The sequence below is a fragment of the Herpailurus yagouaroundi genome, unplaced genomic scaffold (assembly GCF_014898765.1).
Source record: "Herpailurus yagouaroundi ecotype Mexico unplaced genomic scaffold, PumYag 165, whole genome shotgun sequence".
Lineage (NCBI taxonomy): Eukaryota > Metazoa > Chordata > Mammalia > Carnivora > Felidae > Herpailurus > Herpailurus yagouaroundi.
Genome location: NW_024412406.1, coordinates 8,874,991 through 8,895,127, shown reverse-complemented (window position 1 = coordinate 8,895,127; position 20,137 = coordinate 8,874,991). Strand labels below are relative to the sequence as shown.

The window sequence follows — 20,137 nt, the reverse complement described above, 5'->3', positions numbered from 1 at the left end:
ATGAATGACTAGGACCATTTTCCCTCAAATGTCATATTCAAGGAATGTCTCCCCATTCCTACAGGGTTCCTGCATTTTTCTTTCCTTTTTTGTGAGGTCATTTATCTCTGTCTCCATTCTGTACAAACTTATTTTACAAATTATACTTTTTGTGCCACACATTTCAGAGAAAGAAGATGACCCATGAGTAGATGGGGAAACATTCCTTGAAATGATATTTAAGTTAAAGAATATGAGATCATTGAGTAAACTAAAAGCTCCCAGCACAAATTAGTTCGAATTTTTAAAGATATTTCAAAGTTAAAAATTCTCATTTATGTTCCTAAGTCACAGATTGCTCTCACTACAAAACAAATATATTTTTCATGTTTAACCTCAAGATAACTGGGAAAAAAAGGATTTCAATAATGATTATTTTATTTTATTTTTCCAATTTATGGGAGCTTCTTTAAGAAGTTATTTACATTAGTAACCTTAAATTTCACAACTCTCTCTCCTAGCATCTATCTTTCCAGCATCATTCTCTCCTCATCCTATCCCTACCCTACACCCAGATCAGTGCTCCAATATCTCTCTACACTAAGGAGGTGATTTCTGTAAAAGTGGTAGTGAATAGGTTTGTTAAAAGTTGTGGGTGATCCTAATTCAGAAAAAATAAGTTGCACTATAGAAATGTAAGTAAAAAAGACATTTCAAAGAAATATACAGTGAAGAGACTTTATAGAGCCCTGCGGACAGATAACAACAATGCAAAAATCCAATTATTTCTATTGTAACCACCACTTTTCTCCTTTCTTATACTTCTCACCTCTTGAAAATCATAACCCAATCCTCGTTTTCATAAAAGGGTGCTTTCATGAAGATGGTGCCAAAGGTGAAGAAGGAAGCCTCTGGCCCTTCCAAAACCCAAGCCAAAGCAAAAACTTCGAAGGGGAAAAAGCAGTGCCAAAAGGCATCTGGAGTCAGAAAAAAAAGATCCGTGTGTCACCTACCTTCCCGAAGCCTGAGATACCGCACCTCTGAAGGCAACCCAAATACTATATCCTGGAAAGAGCGCCCCCAGAGGAAGCAGGTCAGCCATGAAGAAAATAGAAGTCAACCAGAGTCAGCCATGAAGAAAATAGAAGACAACGACACAGTTGGGTTAATTGTGATTGTCAAAGCCAACAAGCACCAGATCAAACAGTCTGTGAAGAAGCTCTATGACATTGATGTGGTCAAGGTCAGCACCCTGATCAAGCCTGATGATGAGAAGAAGGCATATGTTTGACTGGTTCCTGCCTAGGGTGCTTTGGGTATTGCCAACAAAATTTAGATCATCTAAACTGAGTCCAATGGGCTAAATCTAAACATATATATATATATATATATATATATATATATATATATATATATATTTGCCACACACACACACACACACACACACACACACACCAAGCTAACTGGAGATATTTTCGTGCATAACCAAAACACAATTCTGAGAGGAACCTTTTCTGAGGCCTCATGACATAACCCTTGGATGTGAATTTCACATATGGGACACAGAGACAAAATCCAGGTTCTTTCATGCCAGGGAAGATTTACCTGATTAAATATTGAGACCTAATGTGGAGACTGCTGCCTCCTTTAACACGGTAATAATGGTCAAGAAGTTACCTTCTGGTGCTTATGAAATGGATGATTTTTAAATACTTTTCAGTTTTAAAACTCTGATTCTAGTCAACAACCGATGCTTAAAGAATCACCTAATCTCAGTGCTCAAAGGAATCTTCAAGGTCATCTTTAACATATCACTGAAATTCAAGAAAACACCTGAAGACCTAACGGGATCATCACTACGACTTTGAGATAATGCATAGCTCAAACTTTCTCCCAACCAGATTGAATGGGTCAGACAATGAGGCAAATGACATAAAATTACTTTAAAAACTAGACACATTGTTTTACGTGCTGTGAAAATACTGATAAAGACAGAAATCACAATTGACTTTTTTAATGAAAATATACAGAAAATTTTGACAGCAAAAATCTTAGATAAAGAAGTATTAAAAGTCCTTTATCCAATTCTTTCCTGTCTAGATCCTGTCTTCTAGCTAGAACTAACACCAAATAACACTGAGTCCTTTCCTTTGTGCATCATTGGTAAGTTCTAAATCTTAAACTGGGCCCTATACTTGGTTTAAAAGAAAAAAAAACCTATTATAAGATTAGCATAAATGATATACACAAAATGACAAGAAGCCATGAACCACCTGCTTCATATTGACAGCCTCAAAGTTCTGTACATGCTCCCTTGTTTTAGAACACCAAGAATTTTTGTTTGGACTTAGGAAAAAGAACAGAACCTTTTCATCCCCTGGATTGGCTTTAGAATTCTATCATGATTAAATATGTGTTATAAACGTTCCACTGGGAATTTGTTAATGACTTAGGTCTGGCATAAATATGGAAGAAGGATCTTGTCACTACTGTTCCCCAAGCCCCTTAAACAAGCTACAAATTTGCATGAAGGTGAAGCACTCTTTGTGCAATTATTTCATTTTAGTGCATTTAATGAACACTGCTCCTATCCAAAAAGGATTTGAATCAGTGCATATAGAAGAACAATTTTTAATTGCTTGGGTGAGAGAGAGTGGGTAATAAGGATCCATTGAGAAATAAAATAGACACTGGCATACACACTATCTAGAATTTTCTTTAATTCATTATTTTCTGAAACTCAGACATGAATTATGTATTAGTGATAAAAAGTATTTATTTTTTTTAATTTTTTTTAAGTTTATTTATTTTGACAGAGACAGCATGAGCAGGGGAGGGGCAGAGAGAGAGGAAGAGAGAGAGAATCCCAAGCAGTGAATAGCCTAACAAGGGGCTCGAGCCCATGAACTGAAAGACCATGACCTGAGCCAAAACCAAGAGTCAGATGCTTAACCGACGAAGCCACCCAGGTGTCCCATACAAAGTACTTTTTAAATCCATCTCCAGCATTAATTGATATATATGTAATTTTAGAATTAGGTTAACGAAATAATGTAATTAACATGTTTACACTGAGTTTGACTTATAGGGCTCAATAAGAATAACACACTATTATCATTAACATACTATTTTTCTATAAGGGTAGAAGGAAATCATTGCTGGCCAAATGCAGAAAGTTTATTCGAACAGCTGAAAAGAAAAGCATATTCATTACCAGAAGTAAGCATGGTGTTGTTTTTTTAACCAAATACTTACAATGAGAAATAATAAATGAAAAATGATAATGATATTGAGTTCATCCTCACAACAAGCTTATGAGGAATCTAATACAAATATATCCATTATAAGATTAATGAACTAAACCATAGCTCATTCCCAAAGGTCTACTGATCATATACTGGAGAACTATATTAAAATATGTACAAATCCAAATCATCTTTACTCAAAATATCCTTTCCAATTGTTCTACCAGAGCTCTGAAAATATCACCATTTTTAGGTACAATGACTCAAACCATGGCATAATCCTTACTTGCAGCCTCCTTACCCTCCACTAGAGAGATAGTGTCAAAAGTTTTTTTGAGGAAGGACTTGGTGTCAGAATGACACCAGTTTGAACCTAGTCTCTGTGGCTTATAAACTCTGGGAGCAGAGGCAGGCTGTTTAACTCCTCAGCTATCCTGATTTCCACCTATAAAATGGGCACAAGGCCACCCACGTCATAGAGTTTAAATTTAAGATGAAAACTGAGAAAACATGCACGACTCTTAATCCTGGGGCACAGGAGATGCTCCATAAAATGTAACTCTGTTACTATTAATTAATTCTCCAAAATGTCTCAGAGCTGCTATCTCTTTCTTGACATCGCTAACCCCCAGTTTCATCCTAAAGGGTTGTTATAATAATTCAAGAAAGAGATGATTTTGTACCTGGAGATTTGAGGGATCTGATTCCCTTTTCACTGACTACATCCCCTGGGACAGGGTTGCTTTAACAGGCTAGGATTCTTTTGCTCCCCATCCGACACTGTCTGCTTTGCTTTGCAGCCCTGTTGGCCTCTGCTACAGCCACCAGGTCACTCACTAGGACTGAGCAAGAATGCTCATCAGTCACACTCCCTTCAAGAGGATAATTCTGTGTGAAGAGGGGTAGGGGATTGCGTGGGGAAGTGAATCCCAGGAGAAAGAAAAGATCCTAAAGCAGCCCAATCCCCTGCAAGGCCCATCCTTTTGTTCTCAGTCCCCTGTGAAAAGGTTGTTCTGAATAACACCTAGAAGCATGCATGCCTGCCTTCATGCTGTCCCTGTGCAGGTAAAGATGTCAGGTTCCCTGCCATAATGAAACTTGGCTACGGTTTCATTCCCATTCTGGACTTCCCTATTGCCATTAATCAATTTATTCAGATTGCTATTTATTTATGAGTTCATTCACACGAGTATTGAGCATCTTCCCAGTGCTAGAGGTCAAGGACAGGGTCTGAGGGCTCATTATGTAAGTGGATAGACAGGCATCTAAATAATTAACATAACACAGGGGGACAGTAGAAGAACAAAGTGTAGAAGTAACAATGAGAAACATAGAACTGGAAGGTTGGGGTGGAGATTTGGGCAAATATCCACTAAGGAGTTGGAAACTTTTGAGCTGACTGTTCAAGATTAACCCAATGTTCTCAAAGTTCCCTGACCCCTGAAAGGCTTCCAACCTCCCTCAGGCTCAGCTAGCCTGTAACAAGCCTAAATGAGAGTGTTTCCTTGACGGACAAGTGAATGAATAAGGGAATTGAGTTTCGATCTAATCAGGGAGGGCAGTGTGAATTTTTGTTTAACCCTCTGAGCAAACAAAGTAGGAATGCATGTTTGGGGTAGATGATGGAGATCATGGGAAATCTCCTTCCCCCTCTCCTGAAGTGCTCCAACCTCAGCAGCTCTCTAATAATTAATATTAACAAAATGAATTATTTTTTCTTTAGAACACGAACACTGGACTCAGTGTTCTGCATATATTAATAACTACAGGATAGGTATTTGCCACTTCGTTGGAGATGTAGTTTAAAAATTGCAGTTCAGGGGCACCTGGGTGGCTCAGTCATGATGTGTCTCAGGGCATGATCGAGCCCACTGAGAGTGCAGCCTACTTAAGATTCTCTCTCTCTCTCTCTCTGTCTCTCTCTCTGTCTCTCCCCCTCTCCCTCTGCCTTTCTCTCTTTCTCTCAAAAATAATTTAAAAAAAAATTGCAGTTCAATGATATGCTTCGGTCACAGTAAGTGTGAGAGCAGAGATTGATTAGCACAGGGTCCAAACGGCTGTCTCTTGTGCACCCGGGAAGGAATCTCCCCATTCATTTCCACCAGCTGTTGGAGATGAAATGTGCACTTCCGTTCCACAGATGCCAGAGAAAAAGACAATGCCACTGAATTTCTATAAATGTGTATTGTCTCAGGTAGAAGATGGGCAAATATCCTCATCTAAATTAAAAGCACATATATGATGCTCTGTTTCACCAAGATATTTAGATCTGCCCCCGCCAAGATAAAATTGAGACTGTCATTTATTGCCTTTAACAAAATATTTTTCTTTCATCGGCAAATAAGTAAGAAATGGACATCAGTCCTGACTTCTTACCATAGACATGATGCCTTTGTCTGCAAAATTCATCGTGGAAAATAGTGAAATGGGAATCCCTTCATAAAGGCGATCTAGCAACTATGGCTTCATCCATAGTTCCATCAAAAGAGGGCTCTCCCAAATGACCTGGAGGCCTGAACAGCCTGAGAACCATTCTTTCCAACTCCGGGAAAAGAAGAAATTGTGGATGATTAGGAAGTAGAGCAGGTAGGATGCTTAATCAGTGGCAGAGCAATCAATAAACACCAACAGGTCAAATCAGTTAAATTGAATTAAATTGACCTTGTATCTTTGGAGAAAAGCCTAAGGACAGAGAGAAAGAGAACAGGTTAGAGTTGACTGGCCTTGTAACAACAAAGGAAGTCCAGGAGTTAAGGAATTTCAGGTGAGAGCTTATTGAAGCCCAGTTGGAGAGATGTGCATCCTTGGTGTGAGGAGACTTCAAACAAGGGGAAAAGCAGTATTGTCTACACGATTATAGCATTTGCTCCTACAAAGATCTCCCTGTAGGCTTTTCCTCAGCTCTCTGTCTCCCTCTCTCTATTGGTTCCTTTTCTCAAGCAGTAAACATAATCAACTCTTCTATTTCCAGCTCCCATCCAAAGCCATTCTTCCCCTTCTTGGACTTTCTTACCTCCTATTCTAGCCCCTGCCTGGCCTATGGCACACCACTGATTGCTATTCTAGAAAAAGAAAACTGATCCTCATGTTATTCTTTCTGTGTCTGTGAAGTGACAATTTGCAACGGGTCTCTCGCATTTCTGCACATCTTGTGAACAGAGGCACGGACTGCCTTTGCTCTGGACTACCTTTTCAAGAATGCTTGTATAACGGACAGATGAAAGTTAGGGATCACATCTCTATCAGGAGCAAAAGGCAGCTCTGCTGACTGTCCATTCTAGAACAGACCATGTCTCCCTTCAGGGCAAAGATTAGGCTGGCTTACTGCTCATCATAAAGGATGTGGGCTCCGTGAGCTCAGATTCCTTCCTCTCCTGTAACACAACCCACTGCATTTGCGTGCCCTGGTACCACCTGACTCTACTTTACCTTTCAGGAAATTGGGCCCAGAGAACTGGCACAGACTGACTCTGGCTACTGCTATTGCCACTAATCATAAAATCATTTGTCTCTGACACAGAAGTCTTCAGTATTCCACCAGCAGGCAAGAAACTGTGGTAGGTTTGCTCATTAGTTTGCAAGTGGAGTAAAACCTCAGACCCTTTTCAGTTCCTCACAATGATCATGTGGCCACCTGCCCCAGATTCTGTCTCCTTTTGACTTTTTTACTGGGAACCGGCCAAATGTTAAGAGGTTTGCCCCCCAAATTGGCAAGGCAGAAGAAAAAAAAAAGGAGAGAAATTTTATATGTTCTCAAGCCTGGAAATCATGCATCTTTGATCTATGGGAGACTATCAGTCAATAGGACCTGAAGCTTAAAGTTATAAACAAAATTGCTTTAATGTGTCAAAGATATTAAGCTTAAGGATCTTCCAAAATCAGCACTCTTCCAGCATGAAGAAAATTAAATTCTAGAACTTTGAACATATATTACTAAAAAAAATTACTTAGTCCTATGTAGGTGGCAAAATAAATACCTCTTCAGGCTGATACACTTGCTACTTGGATCATCTTCCTGCTTTATAAAGAGATAAATGTATGTTACAGAAACAAGTTCTTATTTTTGAGGCCATGCATTCTTTCCTTACCAGTCAGCAAGTCAATCGGCAATTTTATAGAATGTGAATGTTTTTTAAAAAAGAAATAGAATGGTAGTATGTTTATATTAGTAGTATGCTCCCACAATAAAAATATAAACATTGCTTCTTCCAATCTTGATCTGTATTTACTGATAAAATCTAGAGTGTCGGGTTACATTAAGTTAAAAAAAAAGTGTGTTTCCCCCTTCTTTATCATACTTGGTGTACTTCTTAATTAAAGGTGAATTGTCAAAAATTCCTTTCCTGCATGAGTTTTACACTTATATTTATTATTTTAAAATATCAACAAATGCATGATTTTAACTTTTTCCCAACAATTTTTTTATGAGAAACTGTTCCAAGGGTAGGTGACAAATACCAGACAGACAGAAGTGAACATTGAATAAATAAAAGAGGGTTGCATGCCCATGGTGGTCCCAACCCACTAATATAAGCATGCAAATCTGCAAACTAGCAGAAAGGTGAACTAAATAATGACTTTAAACATTTGTTACTAACACATATGCACAGTATTTAGGCAGTTCGTCTCACCTCCTCTAACGTATCTCTTAAAAATGTATTATTAAAATTTTCAAACCTATCAAAAGTAGAGAAGATGTAAATCTATGGGAACTCACCCAGCAGCTACGTCCATGTGGCACTTTAAAAAATATATATATATGACTTTGTGAACTGAGATGGAAGATAGTAAGAGCAGAGTGGTAACAGCCCTTTCTTAAATGATTTTTTAAAGAAAGAATTTTTTTTAGATGTGGACAGAAAAAATGTGGGCTAAGGAAATCACAGAGGTAAAGTGTTAAGAAAAAAAAAAGATTTCCACTGGATTGCAATTTCCTTAATGCAATATTTCTAAAACTCGTACTAATGATAAATTACATTTTATTGAACACACAAAATATTACACATATTAACCAGCTCGAATCCTGAAGAAGTCTTAACGAATGCATAGGTTATTTTATATTTCCTTTTTCAGATGAAATCTGTAGCTCATTCATTGATTATCAAAATAAATATCAATTGAACATCTGCTACGACCTGCCCCTTCCAAGTATTTTGAGAGGCACTGGATTTATAGCATTGAAAAAAAATATGCATCCTAGTATTAGGAACATCTCTTCTCGATACCTCTAATAGATCACGTATTCCTCTCTTAATACTCAAAATTTCATTATTTGCCAATTTTCCTTTTTCCATTTGAAAACATAAGCTATTTGCAGGCTGTGATGTTTAATTTTATGTGTCAACTTAAATGGATCATGAGTACCCTGATATTTAGTTAACTATGATTTGTGGGTATGTCTGTGAGGGTGTTTCTGGATGAGATTAGCATTTGGATCAGCAGACTGAGTAAAGCAGATTCACCTCCCCAGTGTGGGTGGGCTTCATCCAATCCAAAAACAAGAAGGCAGAGGACGGAAGGATTTGTTCTCTATGCCTGAAAGCTTGAGCTGAGATACTGATCTCCTCCTGCCTTCAAACTGGGACTAATGCTACTATTGGCTCCTTTGGTTCTAAGGCCTTTGGTCTCAGACTCTGCTACACCTGGGTCTCCAGCTTGCATCCAGCAGATCAGAGGACTTAGCTTCCATGGAATCTCACTCTCTCTCTCTCTTTCTCTTCTCTATCTCTCCCTCCATATCTCTATTATATTGTCTCACATTGATTGTGTTTCTTTGGAGAACCCTGACTACTACACAGGCTAAATCACACTCCATATTTCCTTGTTCCACATAGCTTTACTTAGTAGGTGGTCAATAAACACGTGTATGATGTGTGTGTGTGTGTGTGTGTGTGTGTGTGTGTGTGTGTATGATGGTTAGAGATAAAGACTATAAAGACTGGTCTTTATCTCTAAACATCTTTTATTATACTATGCTATAAACTCATTTCCACAATTTTAACTGAGATTATTTACTATAACCTTCATGTATGGACTCAAAATAGATAAAAATGTTCCCCTGATGTTATAATTCCATTCTTTTTTTTTTTCTTGTAAAAAGAAGTAATTCTGTGATTCAAACCTCTTAAAAGGTTAACCTTTGCAATTTTATATTTCTCTTAAAAGTCAGGATCCTAACCTAACCCTAATACTTCCAAAATTCCTTCCTTAATCTAGGCATATGCTTTCATTAGAAACCATAAGGAATGTAACTAATATAAGTAACTTCAAAGGACATGATCACTGACCTCCCTGCATATAAACATAAGTGATTGATTTATGGGAAAGAAAATGTTCACAAATAATCAGTGCATATACCCATTTTGACCAATGGAAGTACAAGCCAAAAGCAATGTTTAATAATATTTTTGTGCTTTAAAAAGGGATGCACACGTCACCACAAATCTTGTTTTTCTCTCTACATACCTAAACTAAACAAATTAAGTGGGGGGGATCAAATAACTTTGTGGAGAACCCAGGTGAAACCTTTTCTTTAGTGAAAGTAGACCTTGGAATACAGTTAACCTAATTAGGTAAGCTTGTTCTTTACATGTCATATTAACTAACATAATAAATGACATTCTCTAGTGTAGGACATACTGAGAAGCCTCAGATTACCCACGGTGCTGTCCTGAAGGGATCTTCTCAAGAGGAACAACACATCCTCTGGGTCACCATCGCTTTCTGTGGGGAGAGGGGCTACCCGGAATGGAAAGTACCTACTGTGTGACTTGAGAATTGAGTGAGGAAAGGAAGAATTCTATTATTAGTGGCTAGACTTGAGTTTCATTAAAATATGTGTCAAATGTTTTTAATACTTCTCTATCTTGTTACATATTTTTTGTTGTCCTGAACATTATTTTGTAGCAAAGTTGCTGTCTCCATCTTGTCTCCATCTTAAGCGTTACAGTGAAACTCTGATGCTAATTATTAACAGAAAGTAGTCATACATGAAACAAGGGACCTGGTTATCTAGAGAAATTATCACTTTTCAAATGGGGTAGATGATCAGACGCCGTGCTGTTTTTTCATTCCCAAGAGAATAAAGGTTTAGGTAGAATGCCAAATGGTATTAAATGCCTGGCAGGAGTGTTTGATGCCCAACTCTCTATCCCAAAACAACTCTAGACTCTAGCTTCCACCAAAAAAGCAAACAAAAAATCTTTCCTTTGTATCCCCCAAATGCCTGACACTATTGCAGCTAGTTAGTTAAGCTTTGGAAGTATCACCCTAACCCCAATCATTTTACTTGTCTTTACGTCATTAAGGAACCCCAGAAAAGGTGGAGGCTGCCATGGAGACTTCCAATGAATCAGGGTACAGGAACAGCTTGTAGGGGATCCCAAATAAATGCACAGTTACTCGGGTAAAGTGCTGGCAGATTATACTTGCTTGATGCGTATAGCCACAGCAATGACTAGAGTAGCAGTTCTCAAACTTTAGAGTGCATTAGAATTACATTGTGAGAAAGGACAGTGAGGCTGATGCTGATGCTCCAGGAATCATGTTTTGAGAACCTCTGGGCTAGTGTAGCATACAAGTTGAGTGTTAGGCTTCTCTAATATAGTTAACAATTCATAGATCTGAGGTCATCCATAGTGTTTATTAAGTCTAAACTGTGATAGAAACATCACGGCAGTGGGTAGCCTCAATATCTACAGAAGACTTAGTGTGGAGTGATTGGTGAAATGAGGTATAGTCTTCGCTGTTGTAATTGGCTTTGAGGTCATAACTGATACCCATAATCTCCATCCTTCACCATGTATCCTAGATTTTTCTTACTCCTGACCAGCATTTAGCAGGAAATTGCTTGCTTGGACCTTGATCTCCAAAGAAGTCAGAACCCTTAGTTCTTTTACCTTGTTAGACCATGTTTGCTGCAGTCACCTTCCTATAGTTATCACTAAGCATGAAAACACCAAGAATCATGCCAGTTAATCTCCTGGGCACTTCCATCATAGAGAACTCATCTCCTATATGGTAATCTTCAGTACATTATATTTAACTATGATACTGCCAATTCCATATACTGCCTACCCCATGAATTTGTAACTCTGAAGAGAGAGCGGCATCAGTGCAACAGAGGTAGATACGATGGCAAACTGTCAACTTGTTCATTTAACTACTTTGTACCGTCTTGTTTCTGTGCCCATCCTAAATTATGATTCAGAGAATGTGATGGTAGTCCATTCATGACGGACAGCTCATTGTCCCAGGATCGGGTATTCAGTTTCTACTGGGGTCTAATGCCATGCCTGTAGGCATGCCAAATGGTAAGTAGCCCTCTTCTTTAGACAGCATGGCCTTGCTCCAGACCATAACAATCTGTCCTGTGACCCTTCTACTGGGTCGGTACAGCATCCTAATCTATGACAGATACCTCCAGCAATATCTGATATGCTGAGTAATACAACATAAGTTATCGGAAGCTTGAACTTCAGTATAGACCTACCTCATTACTCTGGGCTCCACTCAAAACTGGAGGTTTTCCAAAAACTCAACATATGAACTGGAGCAGAATCCCCAAATATAGTGTGTCACCTCCAAATTCCAATGAGGTCCATCAAGAACTCCATGACTTTCATAGTTGTAGGAGGTACAAAGTTCAAAGCTTCCCATTAATTTTATGGGGGATATCTCAGTGTGGTTCAGAACATTAGACACCTAAAGAAATTCACCCATATGACAAGCCTTTAATTGTATGGGGTTATGTCTCATCTACTGTTATTTGCCTCCTTCATTAGACTATCCAAAAATAATTACCAGCTTCTTTTCAATGTTGCAATTAGTCTGATGTCACTAAGAGTGACCATTCAATAGTGGACTGGCCTGTTGTTATGTGAAATATCAAGATGGTAAAGATCTCCGTGGTCTCTATCACCACAGAGACTGAAAGATATAACATTGTCTCTAAGAAGAAAATAATATCTATGTGGAACAAGGTCCGTGTGTCAAAGTCTTATATGGGTGCACCTGCATGAAGCTGATTGTCACAGCAATGGCTAGTGTATTAGTGTTCTCCAGAGTAACAGAGTATATATATTCTGTTATATATATATATGTATATAGACATATATATGTACTTTTTATATCTATTATTTTTTTATCATATATCTCTTGATTATAAGAGATTTATTATAAGGAATTGGCTCACATGATAATGGAGTCTGTCAATTCCAAATCTGCAATGAGACTCAAAATGGCCAATGGTGCAGATTAATTCTGGAGGCAGTCTACTGGAAAATTCTCTTGCTCAGGAGAAGATTATAATTTCGTTCTAGTCAGGTATTCAACTAATTGGATGAGGCCCAGCCACATTATGGAGGGCAATATGTTTTACTTTCCCAATTAAAATGTTAGTCTTATCCATAAATACCCTTGAAGAAACACCCAGAATGACCTTTGACCAAATATCTGGACACCCCATAGCCTAGTCAAGTAGATACAGAAAATTAACCATCTGGGCTAGGATGAAAGATAAACCAAGAGGGTATAGGGGAGGGAACAAGAAGGTATCCAGTACACCCTCTCTCTCTTGGAACTTTCAAACTGAAACAAGGTAAAAGTGATAGATAAAAATAAATACATGGTATATAGAGAGTAAGCAGTGGGAACAATCTGCCCTGAGTATAGCCAACAAGAGGGTATAATCTCTATAGAGAAGCTAATAATGGTAGCAAATTGACTGCAAGTTAGTCTGCCGTTTTATTATCACCATGTTCTAGCAATTCTAAACAAGATAAAATTCTCTTTCCTAAAAAACATCTTTTATAGGTCTAAATTCAAAACAATTGCTGCTGTGGTTCCTATTGAATTTTTGTAGTATGCATATACAAGTTTTCCATTAGAAAAATTTATTTATCCTTTCATGAACATTGTATTGTGTGTCCAAGTTAACCCAAAGTCCAGTTACACAGATCACCCCTGCCACACATGCACATTTTGTGATGAAATTTGTACCTGTTTTGGATTAATTCAACCTCTCTTCAGATGCTCTTTGGGTCTCCAACCCCTATGGCATTGCATATCCTTGCATTTAAGCATTAGATTTGAAGTGAAGTGATCACATAGTGATGCTAAAACTAAAAAAATGGCACTTGAATTACTTCAATTTTGTTATTTTGTGTGCAAATTAGTCTCTGTACCTTAGAGAATTTATTCTTTGGGAAATACTGCTCTGCTACTTTTTTCTGTTTTGTTTTGTTTTGTTTTGTTTTGTTTTCTGATTATTATTATTGATTTCACTTCATGATTATTGCTGAAAATAATATAACGGGATAAAAATAATCCGTTCTAAGCATGAAATAACTGAAAAGGGGTTAAAAATTATCTTCTTCTGTGTCAAAGGCACTACACATGCTGCTGAGAATGTTCTCTGTGCTCTCTAAATATAAGGGGACAGGAGAGAATGAGACTCTAGCTGGGGGGTAAAAGAGGAACACAGAAAGGACAAGAGATGCATCTCTGTTAAGCATTAACACACAGAGTAAGTTATGAACATGTATTCTTAAGAACCATTTATTCTTTTATTCATGAATTAATAAATTCATTCATTTACCCATTAATTCAATAATTCAGTGAATATGAATTGAGTTCCATCATATGATAGGCACTATGTGTTGTGATGGGGACCCACAAGTGAACAAAACTCAATAACTGCTTGCCACCAACTGAACATGTCTCCCCAAAATCCATATGCTGAAATCTAATCCTCAGTGTGGTGGTATTAGGAGATGGGGTCTTTGGGAGGTGATTAGGACATGAGGGTTCAGCTCTCATGAATGGGATTAGAGACCTTATAAAAGAGACCCCAGAGAGCTCCCTTGCCCCTCCCATTATGTGAGGGCACAGCACAAAACAGCTGTCTGTGAACCAGGAAGCAGGCTCTCAATAGACACCAAATCTGCTGGCACATTAATCTTGGATTTCCCAGCCTTCCAAACTGAAAAAAAAAAAAAAAAAACAAGTTTCTGTGGTTTAGAAGCCACCCAGTGTATGGTATTTTTGTGACCACAGCCCTCATGGGCAAAGTCACTAATCTCTGAGAATTCACAATTTATGGCAAAATCAAGTAACAGGCAGTGCTGTGAATGCCCACAAAAAGGGTGCCCTGTGTGCCCTGAGGTGGGATTTGAGTACATTGTTAAAGAAAGCTTTCAAAACTGTAAATATTTATTTACCATTGATTGCCAGTACATAGCAAACTGCATGCCACGTAGTAGATATTCAGCAAATATGTAACACAGTGAGTCAGGAGAAGAAGGGAGGAGCAACCTGATATGGGTTGAAGGTGGATCACATGGGGAAAGGGAGAGATAAGCAGAGAGGGAGAAGGGGCTAATTATTACAGGCCTGTGTGCCTTGCAAAAGATATCGAGATTTATTATGATTATAATGCAGAACAGCTGAATGACCCATGTGGCCATTTGCAGAATTAATATAAAAGATGCATTTTCACTTCTGTAAAAAGATGTTGAAGTAGAAATTGTTCATGATCAGGACGCCTGGGTGGCACAGTCGGTTGAGCGTCCGACTTCAGCTCAAGTCATGATCTCACAGTTTGTGAGTTTGAGCCCCACGTGGGGCTCTGTGTTGACAGCTCAGAGCCTGGAGCCTGCTTCGGATTCTGTGTCTCCTTCTCTCTCTGCCCCTCCCACTTGTGCTCTGTCTCTCTCTGTCTCTCAAAAATAAATTAATGTAAAAAAAAAAAAAAAGAGAAATTGTTCGTGATCATAAAATATCAAAATAAATTATAATAAATGCATGATTTGTATTATTGTGCATCCATTAAAATTATGCCTTTTGTAGAATAGTTAATGACAAGATAAAGCATGACTAGACAAAAACAGGAAAATTAAAAAATTATTTGAAATGATTTGTATGTGTTTTCTTGGAAGAAAAGAATCTAGGGAAAGTCTTTTATTTTATTGTTTTAAAGTTTATTTATTTATTTGGGGGGAGGGGTAGGAGCAGTGAGAGAGGGAAAGAGAGAATCCCAAGCAGGCTCCATGCTATCAGCACAGAGCCCTGCACAGGGCTTGATCTCACAAACTGTAAGATCATGACCTGATCTGAAATTGAGAATTGAATTCTTAATCCACTGAGCCACCCAGGTGCCCAGAAAGTCGTTTAAAAATATTTACTGAATGCCTACTTGATGCTGAGCACTCTTCTCAGGGTTTCAAATATGTTAATTAAAATTGGCAAAATTCCTTGCTCTCATGCAGCTTAAAATCTAGAGCAGGAAGTGACTAGGTGAGAAAATAAAGATAATGGAGAGTTGATAAGTACATAGAAAGATAGATAGATAGATAGATGATAGATGATGGATTGATAGAGTTATAAAAAAGATGTTTAAATAAAGATTTTATATACAAGATTTTATATATAGTAAATTAAAAGTGATAAATGCTATAGAATAAAAGAGAAGGGTCAGGAAAATTAGCAATATCACCAAGAGGTGGAGAAGATGACAGGATATGTGTAGTGGAATTTTGAAGGAGTTGCCCAAAGTAGGTTTTATCATGAATGGAAACACACCAAAATGTTTGTGTAAAAACTGTATTTTTTTTTCTTATTTACTTACCAAATGGTTTAGAATAAACATGTACTACTTTTAGAGACAGGGAATAAAAGGTTGTGACTCACTGTTTATTGATGTATCATCAGTCTTTATTCTGTCAGACAGTATCTATGGAACCAAGCTATGAATTAGAAAATCAACAAAAGATTTTTATTTTACAGATCCTGTAGAATATTGCTACTTACATGTCTTTTATAAGCGAAGTAATAGTCTAAATCAAAACAGTGACATTGCTACTTTCTTCTACAGTTTATATCTAAATAATGTGACTGTTTCCCATCTGCCCTAGCAGATAAGCATGTGAAGAAGGTACAAGCCTTTTCTAGACAAATGAAACTGTTTCATCAATATACGATAATAGACATCTCCCAAATACGTGGAGACACCGGACTAATTATCTCCAGAGATATCTTCATATAATCCATCCCAGAAGTAAAGTGTTGAACTTAGACCACGCCTTGGATTTGTCTTAAATTGATCCACCAGGGAGGGGGAGAGGATGGTACAACAGATAAAACAAGATGGCAAAATGCTGAAGTTGCGTGATATGTACCACTCCCTTTGGGTTCAATATACAAGTATTATGTTTGGAATATTTTTATGATAACATTATAAAAATAAAGCCCTCAATTTTCAATATTTAGAATTATTGTCAAATGCTAAAGCAGTCATAATAAATCACTGCTTCCTCAGCTATTGGGGACATATGTTGAAAATCAAATGTTTTATATATTTCATAATCAAATCACCTTATGGTCCAAGTGTCTAGTTGATAATATTCACTTTTGAATTATTTTTAGGTCAAAATAAAGTCTTCCATGCTTTTTTAAGGCAGTACACCAGCATTTCATTTACATTTGAGTCCCAGTAGGTAAGAAAATTATACCTCCTCAGTTTGGACTTTGTCTACATATATACTTATAGCCCATATTCCTACAGAGGTAGGATGACCCTCCGCCTCAGCCTGATGTCTTAGACTCCTTAATCTTAATGCCCAATGTCATCGTGGCACCTGTTTCCATTGGTTTTGAAGTATAGTAGCTTTTATTTTTTTTTACTCTTAATCCCCTTTATCTATTTTACCCATCTCTCCACAGTATCTTTCTGTAATCAACTCTGAAACATATCATGATTGAGGCATTTGTCAAAGAGGTCCCCTTTGCCCTAACCAGTATCCAGCAGCAGCGTGATGGAAATAGTTTATTGGGGGGAGTACATATTTCCAGGTTCTCTGAGCTAATGACTATGAGCAATCCAGACCAAATCATCAGGAGCAGAGAGGTGCTTCAAACAGCTAGACACCTAAGGAGACTCAGACATGTACGCTGTTACTCTGTAATGGATCCTGATCTGGGGGAGCAAATCTCAGATGATTTTTGGGAGCCTCCACTTCTCGCCATGCCCTGCCGTCAGAGCCTACTAGCAACACGCCTGAAAATCAAACAAAGTTGGGTTTATTCATTCATTGTCACGAGGGAACTTGCACACCTAGGGAACTTCTGCTACTTCATCAAGCAGGAATTGGAAAGGACCTCCAGGATTTGGGCCGAAGGTGATTTTGAGGGAGAGTTCAAGGAGGCAGGATTTGCTCTAGATCGGGTGCTCTTAGAAAAGGGGGGTAATCCTATGATTAAATATCTTAATAATTTTCATAAAGAAAGAGGGAGGGATAAAGCAGCGCTGAAGCTGCAATTGGTGAAGAAGCAGCATTCTGTCCTGTTAGCTGATAGATGAGGATATTTGGTCATTTTTAAGGTTTGCACAATGACCTTCTACTTGTTTGTGCTCAAAATAATATGAGAGTAGGCTTGTTTTTGTCTCACAACCATGTTCACAAAACAACATTGTCTGACCATCTCTCAAGGTGGTTTATGTTACACAGGTAGGCTCCAACCAACCCGTAGGTGACAGGCCAGCTCCTGGCAACCTCAAGGCATGTACGTTAGGCTCAGCTATTAGGGATTGCTTTGCCCCTTCTCAGAACTCTATTCTCCTATTAGCTTGAAATATTGTATAACTATTTATGTGGATCAAAAATGATCAACATAGACAGTTTCATATGGCTTAACCTACATTAATGTAGATCAAGATGATTTTATACTTAGTCTACAATATCTTAAAATACACCAGGTATGTCTTTGTTATATTACAAGATGTAAATTATGGATGCTATTTTTAATAAAGAATCAATATACAGAAGGGTCATATCAAGAACATGATCTATATTCTACAGCCTAATATAGTAGAAAGAACACATTTAGGCTTTGGAAGACTGAGTTCAAGCTCAGATCACAACATATTACTTATATAACCTTGGATAAATTGTATAATACCTCTAAATCTCCCTGAGAACACTTCTAATTTTTTTAATTCTTTATTTATTTTTGAGACAAAGAGAGACAGTGAGACAGAGTGTGAGTGGGGGAGGAACAGAGAGAGAGGGAGGCACAGAATTTGAAGTGACATCCAGGCTCTGAGCTGTCAGCACAGAACCCGAGGCGGGGCTCGAACTCACCAACCGTGAGATCATGACCTGAGCCAAAGTCAGACGCTTACCGACTGAGCCACCCAAGCACGCCAAGATCACTTATAAAACATGCCTAACAAATATAAATCATTCAATAAAACCTAATTCTATTTCCTTCCCCCTAATTCTGCAACTTAAGACAGTGTCTATGATGTTTGCTCAAAGTTCACTATGTAATTATCATAAAGAGCTCTTCCTAAAGAATATGTTTAAAAATATATTTAAAAATTTTATGTGACTACATGATAGCTGGTATCACATAAAACTTTTCTCATCATTTTATTTCCCTTTACACCCTAGTTGTCAGAAATTTCCCTTTTGGAAAGAAAGAAATACAGTGGCCCATGCAATAAATGTTTCAAATTCCTGACACAACTAGTTCTATTATTCCTTATTATTTCCAAGACCTCTCTTATCTTTATTTTAAATATTTTCTTCAATGTATGTTGCTTATTATATAATGCCTTCTCTTATTGTATTTGAAATTTGGGGAAATGTGATTTAAAAAAAAAAATTGTCATGTAAATTATCCCCCCAAGTGTTTGCGAAATTCAAGAAGGTAAACAAAATGATTGATTAATCATGTAATGTTTATTGTATTTCACATATGACCTGAAAGAACATGTAATAATGTTTCAGAGTATACCACAGTATTTTTCTGACACATTTTATACATTTATAGCATTTAAAATATGTGATGATAACTTCTGCTTAGGCAAAAGTTGAGGGGAATTTGTGAGAGGTGGGTTACTTGGGCGAAATCCAAGCACCATTGCTGTAGTTGGTCTTGAGGCCAAACTGATAGTCATTTTGGTCTTTCTTAAGCCAGCACTTAAAGGCTCCCTTCCCTTCAGCGAGAACTTCTGTTGATGTATGTGGATAGCTGGTAGATTGACATCAACTGTTCATTTCATCCTGATCACTTGGCTGTTTAGTGTCTTTTCCATGGTGGATTCTCTCTGGTGTGATTTAAAAAAAAAAAAAAAAAGGAAATAAAGACATTTTGTTCCTCCCCAAAAGTCTACTTAGTGCCACTTTTCCGGATTTCCTTGCCTCATCTTCATTCAGGCCCCCAACTAACTAGCTATGCTCTTCACCATTACCCATGAATCTATAAATGTCTTTATCTCAGTCCAGTTTTCTCTTTCTACAGAATAGATGACCAGCTGCCCTGTCTGCAGCTTGATGCATTGACAAGATTTTTTTTTCATTTTATTTATTTTAAAGAGAGAGAGAGAGAGCGAGAGAGCACTACTGCATATGTCCCAGGGGGCGGGGAGGGGCAGAGGGAGAGGGAGAGAGAGAATCCCAAGCAGGCTGTGCATTGACAGAGGATCCTGCACATCATGAGATCATGACTTGAGCTGAACTCAAGAAAGGGATGCTTAACCGACCGAGCCGCCCAGGCACCCCAGATGCTTTGACAAGATTTCTACTCGCCACCTCTCTCCCAGCCATTTCTCCCCCAGCCACTCAAGTGGGATGACATCTAGAATGCCTGCCACTTCTTGCTAATCTGCTCCAGTTAATACGTGGCACCAATGTGTTCTGTAAAATGTTGAAATATTGTTTGAGTCCCTTTGGATACGACCATGAATAAATTCTCTGAATATGTACTGTTTCTGATAAATTTTTGATGGGTATTTAAAAAAAATAATAAAACCACTCACTCACTTGGTGGCTACTCACATACAATATACCATGGTTAATTAGATTACTGTGTTAATCTACTCTAGTAGAGATACCACATACAGCGCAGTAGCT

General features: G+C 37.9%; 1 pseudogene; it reads left to right on the top strand.

The window, feature by feature from the left end:
• Positions 1–862: 862 nt before the first annotated feature.
• LOC121038326 (60S ribosomal protein L23a-like) lies at positions 863–1,324 on the top strand (annotated as a pseudogene).
• The last annotated feature ends 18,813 nt before the right edge of the window (positions 1,325–20,137 follow it).